Source organism: Narcine bancroftii, chromosome 2 (assembly GCF_036971445.1).
Source record: "Narcine bancroftii isolate sNarBan1 chromosome 2, sNarBan1.hap1, whole genome shotgun sequence".
Taxonomy (NCBI): domain Eukaryota; kingdom Metazoa; phylum Chordata; class Chondrichthyes; order Torpediniformes; family Narcinidae; genus Narcine; species Narcine bancroftii.
In genome coordinates this window covers 327,616,060-327,636,467 of record NC_091470.1, presented here as the reverse complement: position 1 = coordinate 327,636,467, position 20,408 = coordinate 327,616,060, and the positions used below count along the sequence as shown (strand labels likewise).

The window sequence follows — 20,408 nt, the reverse complement described above, 5'->3', positions numbered from 1 at the left end:
ATCCTTTAAGACACCCACTGAACCAAGTACTAGTCCCATGCAATTTATGAAGTTTACTGTCAGATACATCAATACAATGTGCAGATGCAATGAAAGTATTACTTTTTTTTAGCTTCATAGGAACATAAATTACACAACATGACAAAAATAACAATGATATGAAAGGAAGAGGCAAAAACACTAAATAAATAATAAATATTCAAGTAGAAAAAATATGCTCAGCAATGTTCCCTCTAATTTTTTGCAGTCAGTGTGAACAAAAATATTATGTTCTGCAAATTTTTTTTTCCTGTGACCAAAGAATGTGCCCACTGAATGCTTGTGCAAATGTAAAATTGTTTCAAGATCATTTTGGCACAGTCTATCTCTCATGGCTAATAAAAATGTATTGGCACGTTTTCAGATAATACAAGTAGGATTGCATTCTACAAAGTAATGTATAATAGTATATTTAACTTCATTATTTTAGGTAACTGACCTTTTGTAGGCACATTAATTTATTTTGTGCCCTGGTTGCAAAATGTGTGCACACGCACACGTCCACAGTTTAACGGGCTCAGTGAGGTTGAGTCAATAGGGCAGTCAGATCTTTGGTATTGACATGTTGTGATAAAAAGCTGTCTGAGAAACATCATGGAGTTTAAGAAAGAGGCACTGATAACAAGGTTTTCCTGCCCTTGATTCTAAAGCACTTGCTCTTCCTATTCATTTGCCTTCTGGAATATGCACCCTCCCCCCTCACTCCACACCACTACTTTCCATATTCCCATTCTCTTCATGGCCACTGTGCACAATCTTCCCCCTTCCCTACATCTGCCTGGGATCCCTAAATGGTATAAGTATTATCAGCTCAAATTTCATGTATTTTCATGCCTTTTCAGAAAGAATTATGATACAGTTCAGAGATAAACAAGAGAGACTGCAGGTGCTGGAAAACTGGACCAACACACAAAATGCTGCAAGAACTCACGTTGATAATATTCATAGTTCTTGTCTATTGGCACATTTTAATTGTATACACTTTCTCTATTCTTCTAAGGATCATGCTGTCTTGTCCTGTCAGTATCTGATATGAGTGTTCTTTTATTGCCTCATACAACCAGGATGCATCTGTTCATTCCTGAAGCCCTGGGATAGTGTTACGAGCACAGAGGACCAATAAACCCAGCAGCAATAGAGATTCACTAAGACAAATGGTTACTTAAACAAAAGTTGCTTTTAACTATCTTTAAACATGAAAATAGAATTACACTTTAACTTACCACTATTAACTTAACTAACTTAATTTAACCCCCTGCTAATTCTAAGCGCACATGTGTGTAATGTGTGTGTAAGTTCTTTGATTCACAGTCCATTCCTCCAAGTTCATTGGTTGCAGGCAATTCTTATACTGTGCACAGAATTTAACATTTATAAAGTTCATCAGACTTTGGTGCTTGAAAGGTAAATGGTTACTGCTCAGGAAGGTTTTTGTTGGTTTTCAGAGAGAGATTTGTTGTTCCAGGACATCCACAATTGATATACTTCCATCAGCCAATCCAGTGTCTTGCTGATAAAACTTGCCCCTTCAGGGTTCTCCAGATGATAACCTTTTTCTTTCAGGTCACCACAGAGTTCCTTTTTGTTTCTCTTATTCCAAGTGAAACATTAGACAGTCAGTTCTATCCTCTTGCATGAACCACAAGGGCTATGACCAAGTGTCTTACAAATGGGCTTTTCATAAGCTTGCCAGCTTGTCCTGTTCCAGTCCCAGCTACTTCTGCTGGCCGTAGCACTGTTCAAGTGATCTCTCTCTCTCTCTCTCTCTCTCTCTCTCTGAAAAAGCCTGTTTTACTCTCTCTGCTTGCAAAACCACATGACCCTCTTACAACAGCAAGCTCTCCTCCAGACAATATGTGGCTCCAACAAGCTCCTTCATCTGTTACCTTTTGTAAACAACAATCCATTAGTGAAGTCCCTTGAGCACTCTTCCAAGCTCTTGCAAATGCTCTGAGGCCCTGATATGTCTAGCATGGAGCAGAGCTCCAATATTTCAAATAAGATCTGTTTTAAAGTGTTTGTATGTTACCTACTCTAACAAACCTTTCCCAATTTATCTCCCAAAAACATATCTATATACTCTGTTTACTCTGTCACAATAGCATGTTGTCTTGGGTAAACTTATACCTCTCATTTTGTTCATTTTAGATTGGTCACAGTGTTTGAGCTACCGAAAGAAAATAGACACACACACCAAGAGCAGCTCAGTTTATACAAATGTTTATTACAAATTCAAAAGCTGATTTCAAACTACAATATGCAAGCCCTTCCCAACTATACTTATCAACGCTTGGACTGGTCCCAACTGCCAAAGCGAGGCAACGACCGCACACTTGTAGTAGGTTGTCAGGGCGCCGGTAGCAGCTTTTCCACCTCCCCCGACCGGGACGTTGGCTGGACTCTAGAAGTTCTTCTTCTTGCTGAGAGATGTTGCCACCTCTCGGAGAGTCTCAAACTTCAGCAGCGGGACCATGGCTTATATTACCCAAAAACTGCTTACCCAAGCACCTATTCCCAGCACAGCAAGAAAGATAAGCAAGCAAGCTAGCATGCTAAGCTTCTATCGAATAATGTAATTTTCAGATCACTTTGAATACGATGGTTTATTTTGCATCAAGGCTAGGCCTCTGACAGTCTGTGACCAAAACAAACAGGAAGATTAAATGTTCTTGGTACACACATGTCCTTTCATCAGATAACAGCATCTCTGGCCCCTCAGTGGAATATAGCTTATGATTCTAAAAAACAAGCAGGTTCTCAGCCTTGCAGAAGCAAAGGCTGCAGAAGTAAAAAAACAACACAAAATCTTCCATTATACATGTCCCCATTCTTTTTTTGTGGGATCAGATTAAGCCCAACCCCCTTGTATGTCTCCTGTTCCTCTGAGAATAATTTACTTTCAAGCCTTATTTCACTTCTCAGTCTAGAAAAATCAGCATCTCCTGGTGACAATAAGAGGTGTACGTTGAATTTTCTCACATATTTCTTGTAAAAAAAGACAATTTATCAGGTTGACCTTATCTTAGATCAAACTATACAAATAACCCTAACCTTATCCATAAATGCATTAAACTAGTTATTTATTCAACTACTTATGCATTTTTGTGATGGTGGCAGCTATTAATGATTACACTGCAACTGCAGGAGCTGTATATGAAGTACTTTGTTTCAACAGTTAGACATAGGGCTAGAGCCAACTAGTCAATCATTCTCAACTGGTTAATTCCAACATTTATTGCCATTTCCTAAATAATCCTGAGCTGGCTGTCTTGTCGGGTCAATTGAGAGGATCGTAAAATAATCAGGCAGAATCGAATAGATTCATATTCCATTTCTATCTTTATCTTTTCATTTATGTTTATTTAATTGCTTGAATTACACACCTCAGCTGTCATTTGTGGGATCAACGGTTTGCATCAATAGACTAGCCCTGTCATGAGGTACAAATCTGGTGTTTAGTAATTTAATAAATAATAGATTTTTGCTGAATGGCAGAAAAGACAAATTTCCCCCTTGACCTTTGCTGCAATCAAAGCGTCAAAGTAAACCAGATCAAAATATGACCACTTGTACTGACCTGAAACATTAACTCTGCTTTGTCTCCACAGAGATGTTGCCTGGCCTGCTTTCTTTTTTTTGAATCTCAGATCAAAATTTCTCATTCTGTACTCAATGATAGTCAATCTGATACATTAACTGTTTCTCTCACCATGGACGCTGCCTGACTTTTTTAAATGTTCAAATGAACAAAAATAAGATTGAGGTTTGAGGAATAAAGACCACTTCAAGTATATTGTTAAAGGGGCAGATCAAATGTGTTTACAAGCAATACATACCTGTAATAAATAACATGTATGATAAAGTAACACAGAACAATTTTACTATGTGTACCAATCATTAATGATATTGCTGTAGTTAATTTTCTGTATTAGATTAAAGGTTATGCCACTACTGAATAAGCTTCGGGAACTACACAATCCATGAGTATGTAATATACATAATTTGAATCTTTCTATAATTTTGTATCAATACAATAACCCCCTCCCTCCAAGTATGAGAATACATTGCTTTTAAAACTCTTCTCAGAGCCTGGTACTAAATTAAATACGCACACCCAAAATCTGTAGATACACTGTATATTAAGAGAAACATGGCAGGAATTCACCAAACAACTTCCAGTTAATATTAAGAAATTACCCTGAAAGGAGTGATGTGCTGAGGTTTAAGAAAATTATTTGTCTTTATTCCTTCACGACAGTGGTTGATAAGAAACTCCAACTTATCCCACACGTAAAAATAAAATCTGCCATTGTTAATAAGGATGAGGAATCGCCATTTTCTGAGCAGAGCGGGTCACCGGTGAAACATCTTCAGCAATGAGTGATGATAAGTATGGCTACATGAATCATACAATGATGTTTCTGTGAAATAGGAAGTGCAGAGATGGGGAATGGTTGTGAATCTGTAAGGCTGTGACTTTTAAACATGCCCAGGAGTGAGACTGACTTAGTAAATCAGTGCATGTGCAAAATGCAGAAACAATTCAAGGAAGGTGCTTTATTGAAGTGGAGGGTAAGGACTGTTGCCATTAGAATAACTGGGCAGGATGCATCTGTCAAAATGATTATCTGATTAGTTAGCTAAATGTAAGTCAATTTTTTTAAATTGGGATGCTATGGAGAAATGAAACAGGTTGGAACTAATGAGTTACTCTGATGGAGGGCTGGCATGGACATAATGCTCCTCGTGGTCTACTTTTGTGCTTTAACTAATCAGGGATTCTATATTACTAGAAAAGCTCTTGAGATGCTGAATTTATTTACTGTTTACAATCTATTTTCAAAGTGTATCTTTATACTGCATATCGAAGAATAACTTACCAATGTCTTTATTTAAAATTTATTGTTTCATTTTGGGGTCTGCGTTAATATGGAACATCTCTTTGAGGATTTTAGATTTCCTGAGAAGATGATGGGTTTACCCTTAAAACTAAATGGTTCTCATTGGTGTTTTGTGGGAAATCCCTAACTATTGATTTGACAATTGTTAAAAGACATCATTGCTTTAACTCAAATTGATATTGTAGGTGTTGAAAGCTTATGGTTTTCACAGAACTAAAACAAAGAGCATAGGTGGAGGGATGGGGGTGTGGAAGGAATTATCAATATTTTACATTGAGACCCAGCCACTCTGGGTCGATTGAGGGCAAGGGAAAAGCTGAATATGAATGACTTGGTGAGTAGCTGCGCTTCTTCCAGCAGGCCATTTGTAGACCAAGTGTAGTTCACCACCAGAGGACGGTGGTAAGTTGCACCAGAGATTAATTGCTCTTTCCTGGAAAAAGCACTCATTCAAGAAGAAATATATCCAATGCTGGCAAGTTAGTGAGGGGTTTGTCCACAAAAACGTTTTGTTTTTCTAAGACATTACCATTCAGCAACACAAAGATGCCAATCCTAAATCAGCTGAAATGTATGGACTCATGACAAGGTGTCTCAACACTCTAGATGTTTGCAGTCTCATCCATCAAAATCCAGCTGAAATGCAATGACCTGTAGATATTTCTGCAGACGTATGCAAGGCTAGATAGTAGACTTAACAAATAATATTTATGTGATAGTATAGCCTTAACATTCCATCACACCGTGTACATCTACAAATCATTCATCTGATTTATTCCACACAAGTCAAGCCTGTGAAGTCAACAGAGGTAGAGAGAAGCTGTTCAAAGCCTTGCTTTAATTGCTGAAATCACTTGGCCAACTCACTCCAGTTATAGGTCCAATAGAGCCCTGCATTTGGCTGGCAAACAAGAAAATCTGCAGCTGCTGGGGTCTGGACCGCAGTAGAGCAGCCTTTTTGTGTCCTGCATAAGGCTGGTCACCATGTGTTATTCATCAAGATACGAAGCAGGATGGAGGCATTGGGAGGGAAGTGGAATTACATTGATCAGAGCTTTCTCTTCTGTGACTTTTCTCACCGTTCTCCCTGTCGTGGCCCTTTTGCACGTTTTGTTCAATGTTAAGTCACAGATCACATTACTGCAGGAGCAAATGACCAAGGTTGTGATCAGTGAACCTCCAATATAATTAGGAAGCTTTCAGTATCCGAGGTCCCTTCAAGTTCCAGTCCCGAGACTTGGTTCCCACTGATACCTGGTCCCCATGAACCAGTCTCCAGCAGCCCACTGCCTGTGTGGATCCTTCAGTCACTCAGCCCCTCTCTTGTCCATTGCTTTAGCCACCTTCACTGTAGCATCATTTCCTAGAAATTTTCTTCTCATTAATAGATGTGTTCTCCCATTCTGATGCCCTGTGCCAGTCTGCTGATTCCTCAAAGCCTTCAATCTCATGTAGTCTGCTGCCAAGCATGGGCACTGCCATCTTGGGCACAGGCATTTGTGGTTTCTAGATGTTTTTAAAAAAAACACTATCAGCCCTTTAACAGTTGTTTAAACCTATGCGTGTCCATCCGCATTACGACTGGGGAGTAGGACGTGCAGGGGAGCAAGGTCCTGCTCCCCACTCTCTCAGGTCCAGACCAGAGGCATTGCTGCCATTGCAGCACCACCATTTTGCATCCACGTAACAGTTATCTTTATTTTCTTTTTGCTGTCACCTCCATGAAATATCCAGGTCAAATTTTCAATGTAGCTGGATACTTCAAAACACACAGTGATCAACTCAATGGTTAGCTGGCTCCCAAAGCAACCGCAGTGTTGTGCTATTACATGTAATCTATTCAAGCTACGTGATTTTGCTCCTTCTTTCTTCCATGAAATACTTGTTCTGCTCTTTCAGATCTAAAAGCTGACTCAAAGCAGTTTATAGACTCACTGAAATCTGCCTGTGATACTGATGGTGACTCCATACAGGGTGGAGTCAGTTAGATATCAGGTTGGATTGTTAGAGCAAGTTTTTTGTGACTAATTACATTTACCATTTGACTCTTGACTATTTTACCTCAGTAAGCCTTACTACTGGCTTTCATTTTAATGTTCTTCTGAAGACAGAACGCTGATTACCATCCTAGACAGATCCTAAAACAATCTGAAAGTGAGCAGGTGGTGGAAACCCCATGGATATTTTGATCCTCGCTGTTTAGTCAATTTTTTCATCTTGGTGAATTTTTTTAATGGTGAAAACACAGAAATTCAGGAGGAAATTAGCTGGTCTTGCTTCGCCCATAGGAGGTAAACGATATATTACTGACGTTTCGGTGGTTGTTATTTCTGTCATTTTCCATCCAAACTCATTTTCCACAAAGAGCAGAGATGTGGAATTCAATCTATCCTGCGACAATGTATTTATCAAATAGATTTTGATTTTATTCAAGGAGCAAAGGCTGCTTGGATGGTTTCCCTGACAATTTGGAGAAGTTTTAACACTTTTTGGCAAAGTCCCATGCAGATCACTTCCATAATTTTTCTTTTGCATGAAGCAATGTTTCTCCAATATTAAGAACAATTCATGAGCATAGCTGTAAACAAAATGCGAGGAAGTCAACTTCTTTTGGATCAGATTTAAATATCCAAATATTTCCACTTATAAAACTGGCACCATCGTACATTTAATTATATTTTTTTGCTTTGCATTTTAAGTGGTACCAGTATAATATTTGCCATTGCCTTCTATGGAATTGAGAATCTTGGGTCCATGTGTCCTGCCACAGCTCCGCACAAGTCTGCAGGTCCTACATTAGACTCATCGACAACCTCCTAAATTACCAAACTAAAATGGAGACAAGCCATCTTTGATCCTAATGGCGGACTGAGAAAAAGAAGGTGCCCGCATTATCAAAATAAGTAACATGTAAGACATGTCAGCTGTCTATCTGTGTGGGAGACAGCAAGTTTTTGGCATACCTGATGAAGAGCTCGGGCCCAAAACGTTGATGCCTATTGCTTTTCATGGAAGCTGTATAACCTGCTGATTACCTCCAACACGATATTGTGCATTGTACTGGATCCAAATAAGTGAAGAAAATGCTGACTCTGGACTCTGGCATTTGCTTTCCTATGGTTTGGCAAATATTTCAAATTTTGTGAAGAAAATTTGAAACAGAAACTCTGAATCTCTTTTCACAGAAGCTGCCAGAACTGAATGTTTTTACAAATTTTGCTTGTATTTCTGATTTACAGAATCTGCAATTTTTTGATTTACAATCATAACATGTATTTAATTTCTCTTTTCTCATTGGTTAAATAATATCTGCTGAATTAGAAACCACAGGGAATTGGATACAGCTAAAGACGCTGATTTTGTTGCAGTTTGATCATGGAAAACTTATTTACAGTAGAATAAAAAAATTAATAAAATGAATATCACAACAATTTACAACACCCATTTCCATAATCCTATCTACCAACAAAAACCATTTCAGGAGAGCTGCACCTTATTTATCAAAATATCACACACAACATGCAGTAAAACTTTGCTGGGCAAACAGTAAGATTTTGCAATGCAGGTTTCTCTTTGCATGGCTAATTACAAGCTTATGACACTGGACAACAATTTATTTTTCAAACGGTTTGCTTCCTGAAAAAATTGGGGATTCTGATAGACAACTTCAAGCTGAACACAAAGACGATTTCAGATTTGCTGCATCACAATGGAGAAATGTTAAATTAAAATTTTATTGAATTTACTATGTTTAATCGCATAATTATGCTGACATGTTAGATCAACTGACCTAAAAATGTTTTGCCTTTGATTTTTGTTTCTACTCAGCATCAGATACCTCTCGTGTCAGTGTCCAACAATAGTCGGCCAGCATTGATAGATCCCAGTTGCCCTGATACCACTTCTCCGTGGTCGCAATGTCCTGGTGAAACCTTTCACCGTGTTCACCACTGACTGCACCAAGATCAGCAGGGAGAAGACCAAGTGCAAATACTGAAAATAAATTTTCAATGACATGTTGCACTTCATGATTTTGCATGCTTGAAGTAGACTTAAAATATGACAGGAATATGTTACGACGACAAAAACGGTATGTGGTAGGAAATTTTTAAGGTGATTTTTGTGATCAGCAGCCCAAAATCCATAAAATACATCCAAAAGTGTTCAGGAAGCAAAACCTTTGTTGTCCAATGTAATCTTCATTCTGAGTTTCTGCTTCCTTCTTCATTCAGAAGAGTCAAGGGTTGGTAAATTTGATACCCCCAAAAACATACATTTCAGAAATATTTCTACCTTAAGCTTAAGTATATCAAACATTTCCCTGTGGGATTAACCAGTGTTCGTTGTTATTGATGCAGGCAACATGCTCATGTTGTGCTGCTTGATAGTGAACCAGATAGTTAGGACTGTGTTCAGCATCTAAATGCCTCAGCATGAGATGGTAAAATATGAGATGGCAAATTTTGGTGACAGTGTTCTCACTGAACTCTGGATGCCATTTTTGCATCTCTAGAAATGGTAAATGTTTCAGACCTTATTGCTTTGACCCTTTATTTCTTGACCTGCTGATTGTTTCCAACAATTTTTTTGTTTTATTTCATAGAACATTGGGCGGCACGGTTGGCATAGCGGTTAGTGCAGTGCCTTTACAGCGCCAGTGATTTGGTCTGGGTTTCAAATCCTGTACTGCCTATAGGGAGTTTGTACATTCTCCCCATGTCTGCGTAGGTTTTCTCCAGGGTATCAAGTTTCCTCCCACCATTTGAAATGTAGCAGGGCTGTAAGTTAATTGGGTGTAAATTGGGCAGCACGGACTTGTTTGCTGAAATGGCCTGCTATCGTGCTGTATGTCTAAATAATTTTTTTAAAATAAAAACATTCATTCATTCAGGTTCCTTGCCATTTGGTAGGTGATCATGCCTCTCCATCCGTCATGATCTCTGACCCTTCGAATTGTAGCTATTTCCTCCCCTGTTTTCCTTCGGCAAAGGCTTCACCTTTGAGCTGAGATCATAGTCGATGTTGAGGTCATGATTACACAAGGGAAAAATCCTGAAGTGGTTTCCCGTTATCTTCATTTGCAGTGTCCATACAGGATGGGTAACCCTGGCCATTGATCAGTATTTTTAGGTTTACAACCATAAATTCAAAGTTGTAGAATTTGCTTGTAAAATAAAAGTCCACCATCTGCAATCCATGGCTTCACATGACTGTGATTGGGAGGCTAAACAGATACTACACCTTACCCAAGGGTGACCTGTAGGCTATCAGGCAGAAGGAGTGCCTTATGCCTCCTTTTGCTGAGCAATTGCACAGCACCGACTCCAGTAAAACATTACAGCCCAGTAAAAAGGCCCTTCGACCCTTCTAGTCTGTCCCAAACTATTATTTTGCCTAATCCTACTGGTCTGCACCCAGTTCATTGCTCTCCTTACCCTCCCGCATGTATCTGTCCAAATCTTCCTTGAATATTATAATTGAGGCAATGTAGGAACAGATGTTCACACTATTTGTTTCAGTTGGACCTTGTGTCCTTAATTCTCCATTTTTTCACCAGAACCTTCTCTCTCTCTCTCTCTCTCTCTCTCTCTCTGCTTCCCCCTCTCTCTTTCCATGTCATGCTGCTCCTTGCCCGCAGATGACCACAACGTTGTCCTGTTGTTGGTCCGCGCATGCGTGTTTTAGCAGTCAAGTATCACCTCCATTACATAATCAGTGGTGACCAATTCTACGCAAAGCCTGCCCAAGCATGTGGTCACAAAAGCCCCTCCCCCCTCAGCCTTTGTGTAATTCAAGGTGGCAACTCTTTGGATCTGTCCTGCCACATAAAGGTCAGTGGATTGATTGTCTGGCCAAATCTAGTCTGGTATTGAAACACTTGCAGTGGTTGACAGGATGGGCTGGAGTCTTGTTCTTTCAGTTTTAGTGGATGTCATATTCAGCTGGTTCTCAATGCATGTTGGTTTTAAACGGTCAACAGATACAGTATCAGTCTCTCTGTCACAAAATGTTTGGGCTGACATTGGATGACTTGGTAAGGGCCATCACATACCTGCTGAATTGGACTGTGAATGGCATCATGTCTAACCAAGACAAGTGTGCAGCATGGTAAGTTGGCTGGTACATAGACCGCAGTAGCTGCTTGCCAGGTTGGTGTTGGCCTGAGTGATTCCAGAGATTGGCATAGTTGGTTGACATAATTGGCAGCGTCAAGTGGTCTAGTTGTTGGAGCAAGGTCGACAAATTCCCTGGGAACTGTCTGAGACACCACCATAGGATGGCATAGTAGTTAGCACAACACCTTTACAGCGCCAACAATCGGGACTGGAGTTGAGTTCAAATTCCACATTGTCTGTAAGGAGTTTATACATTCTTCCCATGTCTGCATGGATTTTCTCTGGGAACTCTGATTTCCTCCCACTGCTCAAAACATATTGATGGGGTATAAATTGGGTGGTGGGGACTCGTGGGCCAAAATGTCCTGTTACTCTATGTCTAAATTTAAATGTTATTTTCCACCACTGAACAACCTATGTAGGTCTGCTTTTATGTCCGTATGAATGGTGAGCAGGGTAATGGGCAACAATTCGTTCCACTGGGATGCCTCACCTCCAGTTGTCAATGCTGGTGGAATCGTTCGATGAGACTGTTTGCCTGTGGATGGACTAAGGTTCAAACAGTCAATTGTTATTGGCCCTGGAATAGTGAAGGCTGGAATCTATCGGTCAACAAAATTCCAGGGGACTGTCTCCGCAGAGAATCTTGCCATCTTGTAGTCTGATCTTTACAGGTGAGTAAATAGGTATACTCTCTCAATAGAGGGAATTGTCCAACCAGGTGGACATGTTCAAAATGAGAACCTGGGACAGGAAAATCACCAATTTGATCTTAGTGTGTCTGCAGACCTTGGCACACTGACATGATAAGAAGGACTTTGCCCATAGTCCATCACATTTAATGCGTGGCTAGGAAAACATTTAGTAACCAGCTTGATCATCAATTTCTTGCCTGGATGGGAGAGTTTACAGCACACTGAAGACTTCTCAATGCATCATTGCCAGTGGATGTGTCATACGCTTTTGTACTACTTGAGATGCCAATGTGCAAGACTTCCAGTTTGAGACCTGTGTCATTCTGGTGGGACTGAATGAATTTGGGATCAGTGCATTGTACATGAACCATTGCATTGAAATCCACATTTGTTGTCATGTGCAAAGCTTCCACTTCCAGTCTGGAGAGGGCTTTGGCTACAGGATTCGATTTCCATTGGATGTGCCTGATGTCACCAGAGAAATGCAGGACGAAATCCAAGTGGCGGATTTCCCATGGTGAGCAGTGCTGCATGCTTGTCTGTAACTGGCTGGTGGTGATCTGTGCAAATAGTGAAGAGGCAGCTTTGCAGCACATGGCAGAAAAGCTTGGTGGCCAGGTACATGGCCAGGAGTACTCATCCAAATGTACTGTATCTCAGAGGCTCCCACCTGCCATTGATTCATTGCTCCAAAACAGCTCCCACAAGGCATCTGTGGTGAGTGAGAGGAAGGCATTGGGCCTCTGGTGGACAAGCATAGTGGCATCAGTAAGAGCTGTCTTCACTTTGTTGATGGCCTGAAGTGCATCTCCAATAAATAGCAACGGTTTCTTGGAAGTTGATTTTTCCAGACCTTTGAGGAGTTTGGTCAAAGGTAAGAGGGAATGTTGTAACTGTGCCCATAATGTTTGAGTTGCACATATAGTTGAGGAATTTAACTCCCACTTTGAGTTTACTCAGAGAATTAATGACAGACACCGAATTTCACCAAACCACACCCAAACTCTACTTGTATTTATAGAAATTTACACAAGCTTGAATTCAAGGCACAAGACAGTGTCATGAGCCATCCAGTTGATTGATGGCTCCAGTGGTAACACCCACTCCAGCGACTGAGGGTCGCTTTGCTTAGGGTGTCCTAGCAGGGAAGGTGCAGCATTGGATAGAAAATGGCGGTAGAAATTTATCATTCACAGAAAATGCCGTAACTTGGTAAATTAAGTGGGCATGGGGTAGTTTCAAATTTCCTGCACCTTTGCTTCCTCTGACAAGATGCTGTTCTTTGTTACTCGATCCCCCAAAAAGGTGAGTTCATTGGCACCAAAATCACATTTTTTCAGTTTGATTGAAATCCCATATTTATCGAGCCCTGGAACAGAGTTATGAGATAGTTCCCGTGGTCCACTTCTTCGGCACTTTCTACCAGAATGTCATCGATGTAAGCATGTACAAAATCGAGGTCAGGGAGTCCATAAATCGTTGGAACAATTAAGCTGCGTTTCGCAAACCAAATAGCATCCATAGGAATTCAAAAGAACTGAAAGGAGTAATTACTGCTGTGTTGGGAACGTCTGCAGACTCAACCAGGATTTAGTAATAGGCATGCACAAGGTTGATTTTCCTGAACACCCGCTTGTCATGTAGATTCGCCAAGAAATCCTGCAAATTTAGGATGCTGTATCAGTCAGGGATGGTGGCATTATTCAGAGCACGATAATCTCCACACGCCCATTGATTCCCTTGGGACATTTTCAGGGCCATGTGTAGCGGCGATGCCTAGCAGTTGTCAGATTGGTGGACTATTCCCAGCTCCTGCATATAATCAAACTCAGCTTTCACAATCTTAAAGATATCCAAGGGCAGCCTGCATGCGTGCGGTGCAACAGGAGGACTACAGGTCTAGGTGCGGTGGGTCATCGCATGTTTGATGTAATTGTGCCAATATGATGGAGTTACCAGGCAAGGGAGCACCTTGAGCAACCTACAGAATGAGCAAGTGCTGGACTGGAGACTAGTCAAGTGAATGACAGTCATTGTGGGGCAATGAATACAGCTCACATTCATGTTTGTGTAGCAGTTCACTAAATGGCGATGCTTCATATCCTCCAGCAGGAAAAAGACAGAAAGAAAATCTGCTCTGATAATGGGTCTGGAGCATCCGCTACAGTGAAAATCCACCAAAAAGGTATTTGGAGTCTGAAATCGAGTGTGAGTGACCTCTGGCTGAACGTCTGGATGCTAAAATTGTTGGCAGCAGCAAGGACATATGCTGAATTGAGGTGACAGCACTCTTGTGGAGTGGGAAGACCAACTAATATCTTCACACCTGAGTTGAAGAAGAATTGTTCACTGGTGAGGTGGTCTTTCAGGAAAAGGCGGTGGCCGAGTTGCCCAAGGTAGCAGTCACCTCTACTGCCAGGACTCGACATTTCCCGGATGCTTTTGTGGAAAGTGCAAGGAGGTTGGCACAACCAAGCCACAGCGCCACATTTCTGGTGCTTCCAACATAGACGTTGGGTGTCACTTCTACCTCATCCTCAACCCACACGATTAGAGTTGGACCAGAAATGTGGATGATTCAGCTGTGCTGTTAAACTCTCGACTTGCACAGTGAGTACTGCAACTTGTTGCTCCACTCAGTTTTTACTGGTTTAATGGTTGTTGCCATGACCACCCCTTGCTGCAGTGCCAAGGTCGTCTCCATGACATTGTCAGCCTGTTTTCTGATTTCATTGATGCTGGCCAATTGAAAGATGTATGGACATGCAGAGGAAGAACTTCTGTTTCCAAATATCACCTTCCATCCTCTCGTCTCCAGCCAGCCTATGCCATCTCCGTAGAATTTGTGATGGCCTCCTATTGCAGAGATCGTCATCTGCAAGCAGTTCTGCAATGCGGGATTGATTGGAGGGTTGGGATCACTCCAATATAGCTGCTTGGTCAGGTGTCATTTCATCCGGATTAAAAAGCAGGTCTTCCACCTCGCAAGCAATCTGGCCAGGAGGAAGGCTGTGACAAAGCCGAACTTTGTTTTCTGACTAGTGACTTTCAGTGATTGGCAGCATACCTCAAGGATTTACAAGGAAGGAATACAATTCATAGATTATTCTTAAGTGAGATGGCCAGGATATAGATTCAATCATTATCAAATTTGTTTTGCTATATTAGTTCCAAAATTGCTGGTCATGTGCATTTAATTCAGTCCTGCACATTGTGCAGTACATTAATCTACACTTCCTTTAGACCATTTGTTATGTCTTAGAAGATACTCACTTGTAAGAACCTGTTTACCTACCTCGGCTGCACCATTTCATCTGATGCAAGGATCGACAAAGAGATAGACAACAGACTTGCCAAGGCAAATAGTGCCTTTGGAAGACTACACAAAAGAATCTGGAAAAACAATCAACTGAAGAAACACACAAAGATCAGAGTGTACAGAGCCGTTATCATATCTATGCTCCTGTTCGGCTCTGAATCATGGGTCCTCTACCGGCATCACCTACGGCTCCTAGAACGCTTCCATCAGCGCTGTCTCCGCTCCATCCTCAACATTCATTGGAATGACTTCATCAACAACTTCGAAGTACTCGAGCTGGCAGAATCCGCAAGCATCGAATCCACGCTGCTGAAGATCCAACTGCGCTGGGTCCTCCAGAATGGAGGACCATCGCCTTCCCAAGATTGTGTTAAATGGCGAGCTCTCCACTGGCCACCGAGACAGAGGTGCACCAAAGAAGAGGTACAAGGACTGCTTAAAGAAATCTCTTGGTGCCTGCCACATTGACCACCGCCAGTGGGCTGATATTGCCTCCAACCATGCATCTTGGCACCTCACAGTTCGGCGGGCTGTAACCTCCTTTGAAGAAGACCGCAGAGCCCACCTCACTGACAAAAGACAAAGGAGGAAAAATCCAACACCCAACCCCAACCAACCAATTTTCCCTTCCAACCGCTGCAACCGTGCCTGCCTGTCCCGCATCGGACTTGTCAGTCACCAACGAGCCTGCAGCAGACGTGGACATACCCCTCCATAAATCTTCATCTGCGAAGCCAAGCCAAAGAAGAAGAAATTATGAAAGTAGTAATTATGGTATAATTATGGTAGGTTATGTCTAACTGATCTTCTAAAATTTTTCAAAAAGTTTCCCAGGAAATTTGATTAAGGAAAGGCAGTGAATGTTGTCTTCATGACCTTTAGAAAGGCCTCTGATGAAGTCCTGTATGGGAGGTTGGTCAAAAGGTTCAGTCGCTCGGCATCAAGGATGAGGTAATAAATTAGATTAGACTTTGGCTTTGTGGGATCTGGACCAACTGGAAATAATGGGATGCAAAATGGCAGATGGAATTTAATGCAGAAAAGTGTGAGTTGTAGAGGGTCTTAAAGAGAGTCTTTGTCACATTAGCCCTCATAAATCAAAGTATAAAGCATTATACCCTCATGAAAACTACCAGGCTAGTGAAATCCATAGAGCACCAATCAGAAAATAAAAATCTTGAATGCAAAGAAAAGTGATTAGCCAGAACTTGGAGGAATACATTACTGGATTAATGGTTGGGCACCACGTGATGGACATTGGCAAAATGTTATATTCAACATTTTCCCCTTTTGGGCCCTTTTCCCCCACCACACCCAAACTGTACAACTTTTACAGAACTTCAGAGCTTTGAAGACTGGGCAAATAAGCTCCTTTAGCAATGCCAACTGGAGAAAACCAGAGTGTTGTTCTTGGCTAATCACAGAGGGAGAGCTTTATTCAGTATCTCACCCTATATTTATTTGACCAGTGCTGATGCTGTTTGGCTGTAAAAATGAGTCAATGTTATTTTCTCTAGCGCAGAGTTACCTCATTGGTTTACACAAAGAAATAATGAATTTGAATTTCTGAAGTTTCCAAAAAACTGTACTTGTCCCTGTTTCTGTATGATCTCTTACCAAAATCTCTTTGGTTACTGTCCAGCTTCAACCGCACTTCAGTGCCCACCATCTTCCTGTCAGCTGATAATTGGTAAAGGTCACAGAAAAGAATAACATGAACAGTCAGGGAATAATATAATCACAGTAAAAAAAAAAGCAGAAAATGACAGCTAACTTTTAAATATGAGTAAAGGGAATGATTAATAAAACCAGCTTGAGAGTCCTTGCACCAATTCCATAGATTTAAACTAATTCTGGAGGGCAGAAGTTCATGAGAGGCATTAATAGGATGGACAGTTAGAATCTTTTGCCCAGGGTGAAAGTGTCACACACAAGAGATGAGGGAAAGGAACTTTAAAGGAAATATGCAGGGCAAGTACTTTACACAAAGAATGGTGGGTGGCCAGGAGTACTGGTGAAGGCAGATACAACAGTAGCTTCTGAATAGACACATGGCTATGAAGGGAAAGGAGGAATATTTATTTTCCAAGCATCAAAGTTTTCATTTGATTTGGATATTATGTTCAGTGCAGACATGTGGGCTGAATAGCCTGTTCTATATTCTTTGTAATAATTCATTGTGAGAAACCAAGAAATGTGACGAGAACTAAAACACAGTTAGATGGAAAAACATGAGCTGCCACCCAATCCTTTGCGGCTAAACACATATTAAATATTTTTGCCACAGCCCCTGCAATTTCTAAACTAGCCCCCCTCAAGGTCTGACAGAATATCTTGTCAGACCTGGGGATTTATCCACCCTTATTTGCTTTAAGACAGCAAGCACTTCCTCCTCTTTAATCTGTAAAGGTTCCATGATCTCACTGTTTGTTTTCCTTACTTCCCATGACTTTGTGCCTGTTTCCTGAGTGAATACTGATGAAAAGAAAACATTTAAGATCTCCCCCATCTATTTTGGCTCCATACAAAGCCGGCCACTCTGATCTATAAGGTGATCAAATTTGTCCCTTACTATCCTTTTGCTCTTAATATACCTATAGAAACCCTTAGGATTTTCCTTCACATTGTCTGCCACAACAACCTCATGTCTTCTTTTAGTCTTCCTGATTTCTCTCTTGTGGTTTTTATTGTATTTTTTATATGCCTCAAGTCCTCATTTGCTTCATGTGGCCTATACCTGTTATAGGCCTCTCTCTCCTTCTGAACCAGATCCCCAATATCCCTCAAAAACCAAGTTTCCCTATGCCTTCTAGCCTTGTCTTTAATCCTGACAGGAATATACAAGCCCTGTACTCAAAATTTCACCTTTGAAGATCCTCCACTTACCTCGCACATCCTTGCTCGAAAACAACTTATCCCAGTCCATGCATTCTAGATCCTTTCTCATTTTTTCAAAATTGGCCTTTCTCAAATTTAGAATCTCAACCTGAGGCCAAGTCCTATCATTCTCCATAATTAACTTGAAACTAATGGCATTATGATCACTGAATCCAAAATGTTTCCTACGGACTACACATACTCCTGTCACCTGTCCTGCCTCTTTCTCTAAAAGGAGATCCAGTATTGCCTTCTGTCTAGTTGGTATCTCTATAAATTGATTTAGGAAACTTTCCTGAAAACATTTGACAAACTCCAAACCATCCAGTCCTTTTACAGTATGGCAGTCCCAGTCACTATTTGGAAAATTAAAATTTCCTACTATTATAACCGTATGTTTCCTGCAGCTGTCTGCTATCTCTCTACAGATTTGCTCCTCCAATTCTCATTGACTATTGGGCGGTCTATAGTACAACCCCATGAGTGTGGTCATACCTTTCCCGTTCCTCAGCTCCACCCATATAGCCTCAGTATATTAGTCCACTGGCTTAACCTGCCTGAATACAGCTGTGATATTTTCCCTGTCAAGGAATGCAACTCCTCCCATTTTCATCACCCCCCCCATTCTATTGTGTCTAAAACAATGTAAGCCTGCAACATTGAGCTGCCAGTCCTGCCCCTCCTGCAACCAAGTTTGACTAGTGGCCACAATGTCATAATTCCACGTGCTAATCCATGCTCTAAACTCGTTTGTCCTTCTAACAATACTCTGCATTGGAATAGATGCACCTAAGAACATTTCCACCATGTACAACCCATTGAAATCTAACGGTGCATGCAATTTTCACATCATCTTTTCCCTCTATCATTCCTCTGTCTGCTCTGGCGCTCTGGTTCCCAGCCATCTGCAAATCTAGTTTAAACCCACTGGAGCAGCACTAGCAAACATTCCTGCAAGGATATTAGTTACCCTCTAGTTCAGATGCAAACCATCCTATCGGAACAGGTCCCATCTTCCCTAGAAGAAAGTTTAATGATCAGAAACCTAAAGCCCTCCCTCCTGCAGCATGTCTGTAACCACATGTTGAGCTAGATGATCCTCCTATTTCTAAGCTCACTAGCATGTGGCACAGGTAGAAATCCTGACATCAAAACCCTAGCACCCAACTCCCTTGCAGGACCTCCTCACCTTTCCTACCAATGTCATTGGTCCCTACATGGACCACAACATCTGGCTGCTCACCCTCCCTCCTGAGAATGCCATGAACTTGATCTGGGATATCTCGGACCATGGCACCAGAGAGGCAACATACCATTTGGGATTCTCAGTCTCTTCCACAGAACCTCTTATCTGTCCCTCTAACTATGGAATCCCCTAACACTAGAACTCACCTCTTCTCCTCCCTCCCCTTCTTCACCACAGGATCAGACTCCTTGCCAGAGATCCGATCACTGTGCTTGTCCATGGTAGCCATCGTTACCCCTCACCCCCACCAACAGTATCCAAAATTGTATATTTGTTATTAAGGGGAAGGCCACAGGGGTGCCCTGCCATGCCTGCCTGTTCCCTTTCCCTCTCCTCTCACCCACTACTCTCCTCCTGCCTCATAGGTGTGATAGTGTCACTGTAACTCCTGTCTATCACCCCATCTACCTCCCAAATAATCCAGAGTTCATCCAGCTCTAGCTCTAATTCCTTAACTCTGCTTGTCAGGAGCTGCAGCCGGATGCACCTCTCACAGATGAAGTTATCAGAAATACAGCTGGTTTCCCTAACCACCCACATTATGCAAGAGGAACATTCACCTGTTTTGGCTGCCATTCCCAGTGATTATGACTAGAGGAACTATATACATATATATTTACAGGTACACAATCCTTTATCTGGAACCCTTGGGGGACAGTGTGTTCCGAATTTTGGATTTTTCCAGATTTCGGAAAGCCCACCTGAATTGTGCTGCCGTATCCACCCCTACCCCTTCCAGTCACCCAGCCATCTCCCCCAACCACCGTTCCCTCGGCCATCCGGACATCTCCCCCGACCACCGCTCCCCACTTGCTGGATTTTGGAGCTTTCTGGATTTTAGATGTCTGGATAAAGGATCGTATGCCTATATATATCTCTCAACCTGCCCTTTCCTGTGCCTACCTGTTGAATCCTTTTTGTTCTTTGAACCTTTCTTACTTCAACGCCAACTATCCCTCACCTCTTACCTGTTGAGCCCAAGTCTTACCACTGTAACTCAGCCCACTCTGACTAAGACCACTCCCTCTGTTTTCCCAATTTTTTTAGAGTTCACAAAAATAGTTTAATGCAATCTCGAGCTCAAATGACTATTTATAAACTATGCATAAACCAGTGGTTCTCACCCCCTTTTTTCCCACTGAGATACAACCTTAAGTAATCCCTTACTAACTACAGAGCACCTATGGGAAAGGGTGTTGAGGGCACTGAAGGTTC

General features: G+C 41.5%; 1 long non-coding RNA gene across 6 annotated transcripts in view; it reads right to left on the bottom strand.

The window, feature by feature from the left end:
• LOC138755647 (uncharacterized) overlaps window positions 1-20,408 on the bottom strand; it is an 83,075-nt gene that overhangs the window by 29,053 nt on the left and 33,614 nt on the right. For 4 of the 6 annotated variants that reach the window (XR_011352447.1, XR_011352446.1, XR_011352445.1 and 1 more), the window contains one exon: window positions 16,688-16,750. The exons of 1 other annotated variant lie outside the window; for it this stretch is intronic. This is a non-coding gene — a long non-coding RNA (uncharacterized lncRNA). Of the gene's footprint in view, window positions 1-7,437; window positions 7,519-16,687; window positions 16,751-20,408 lie in introns of those variants that run through there. One more of the 6 variants, XR_011352448.1, reaches the window with a different exon arrangement.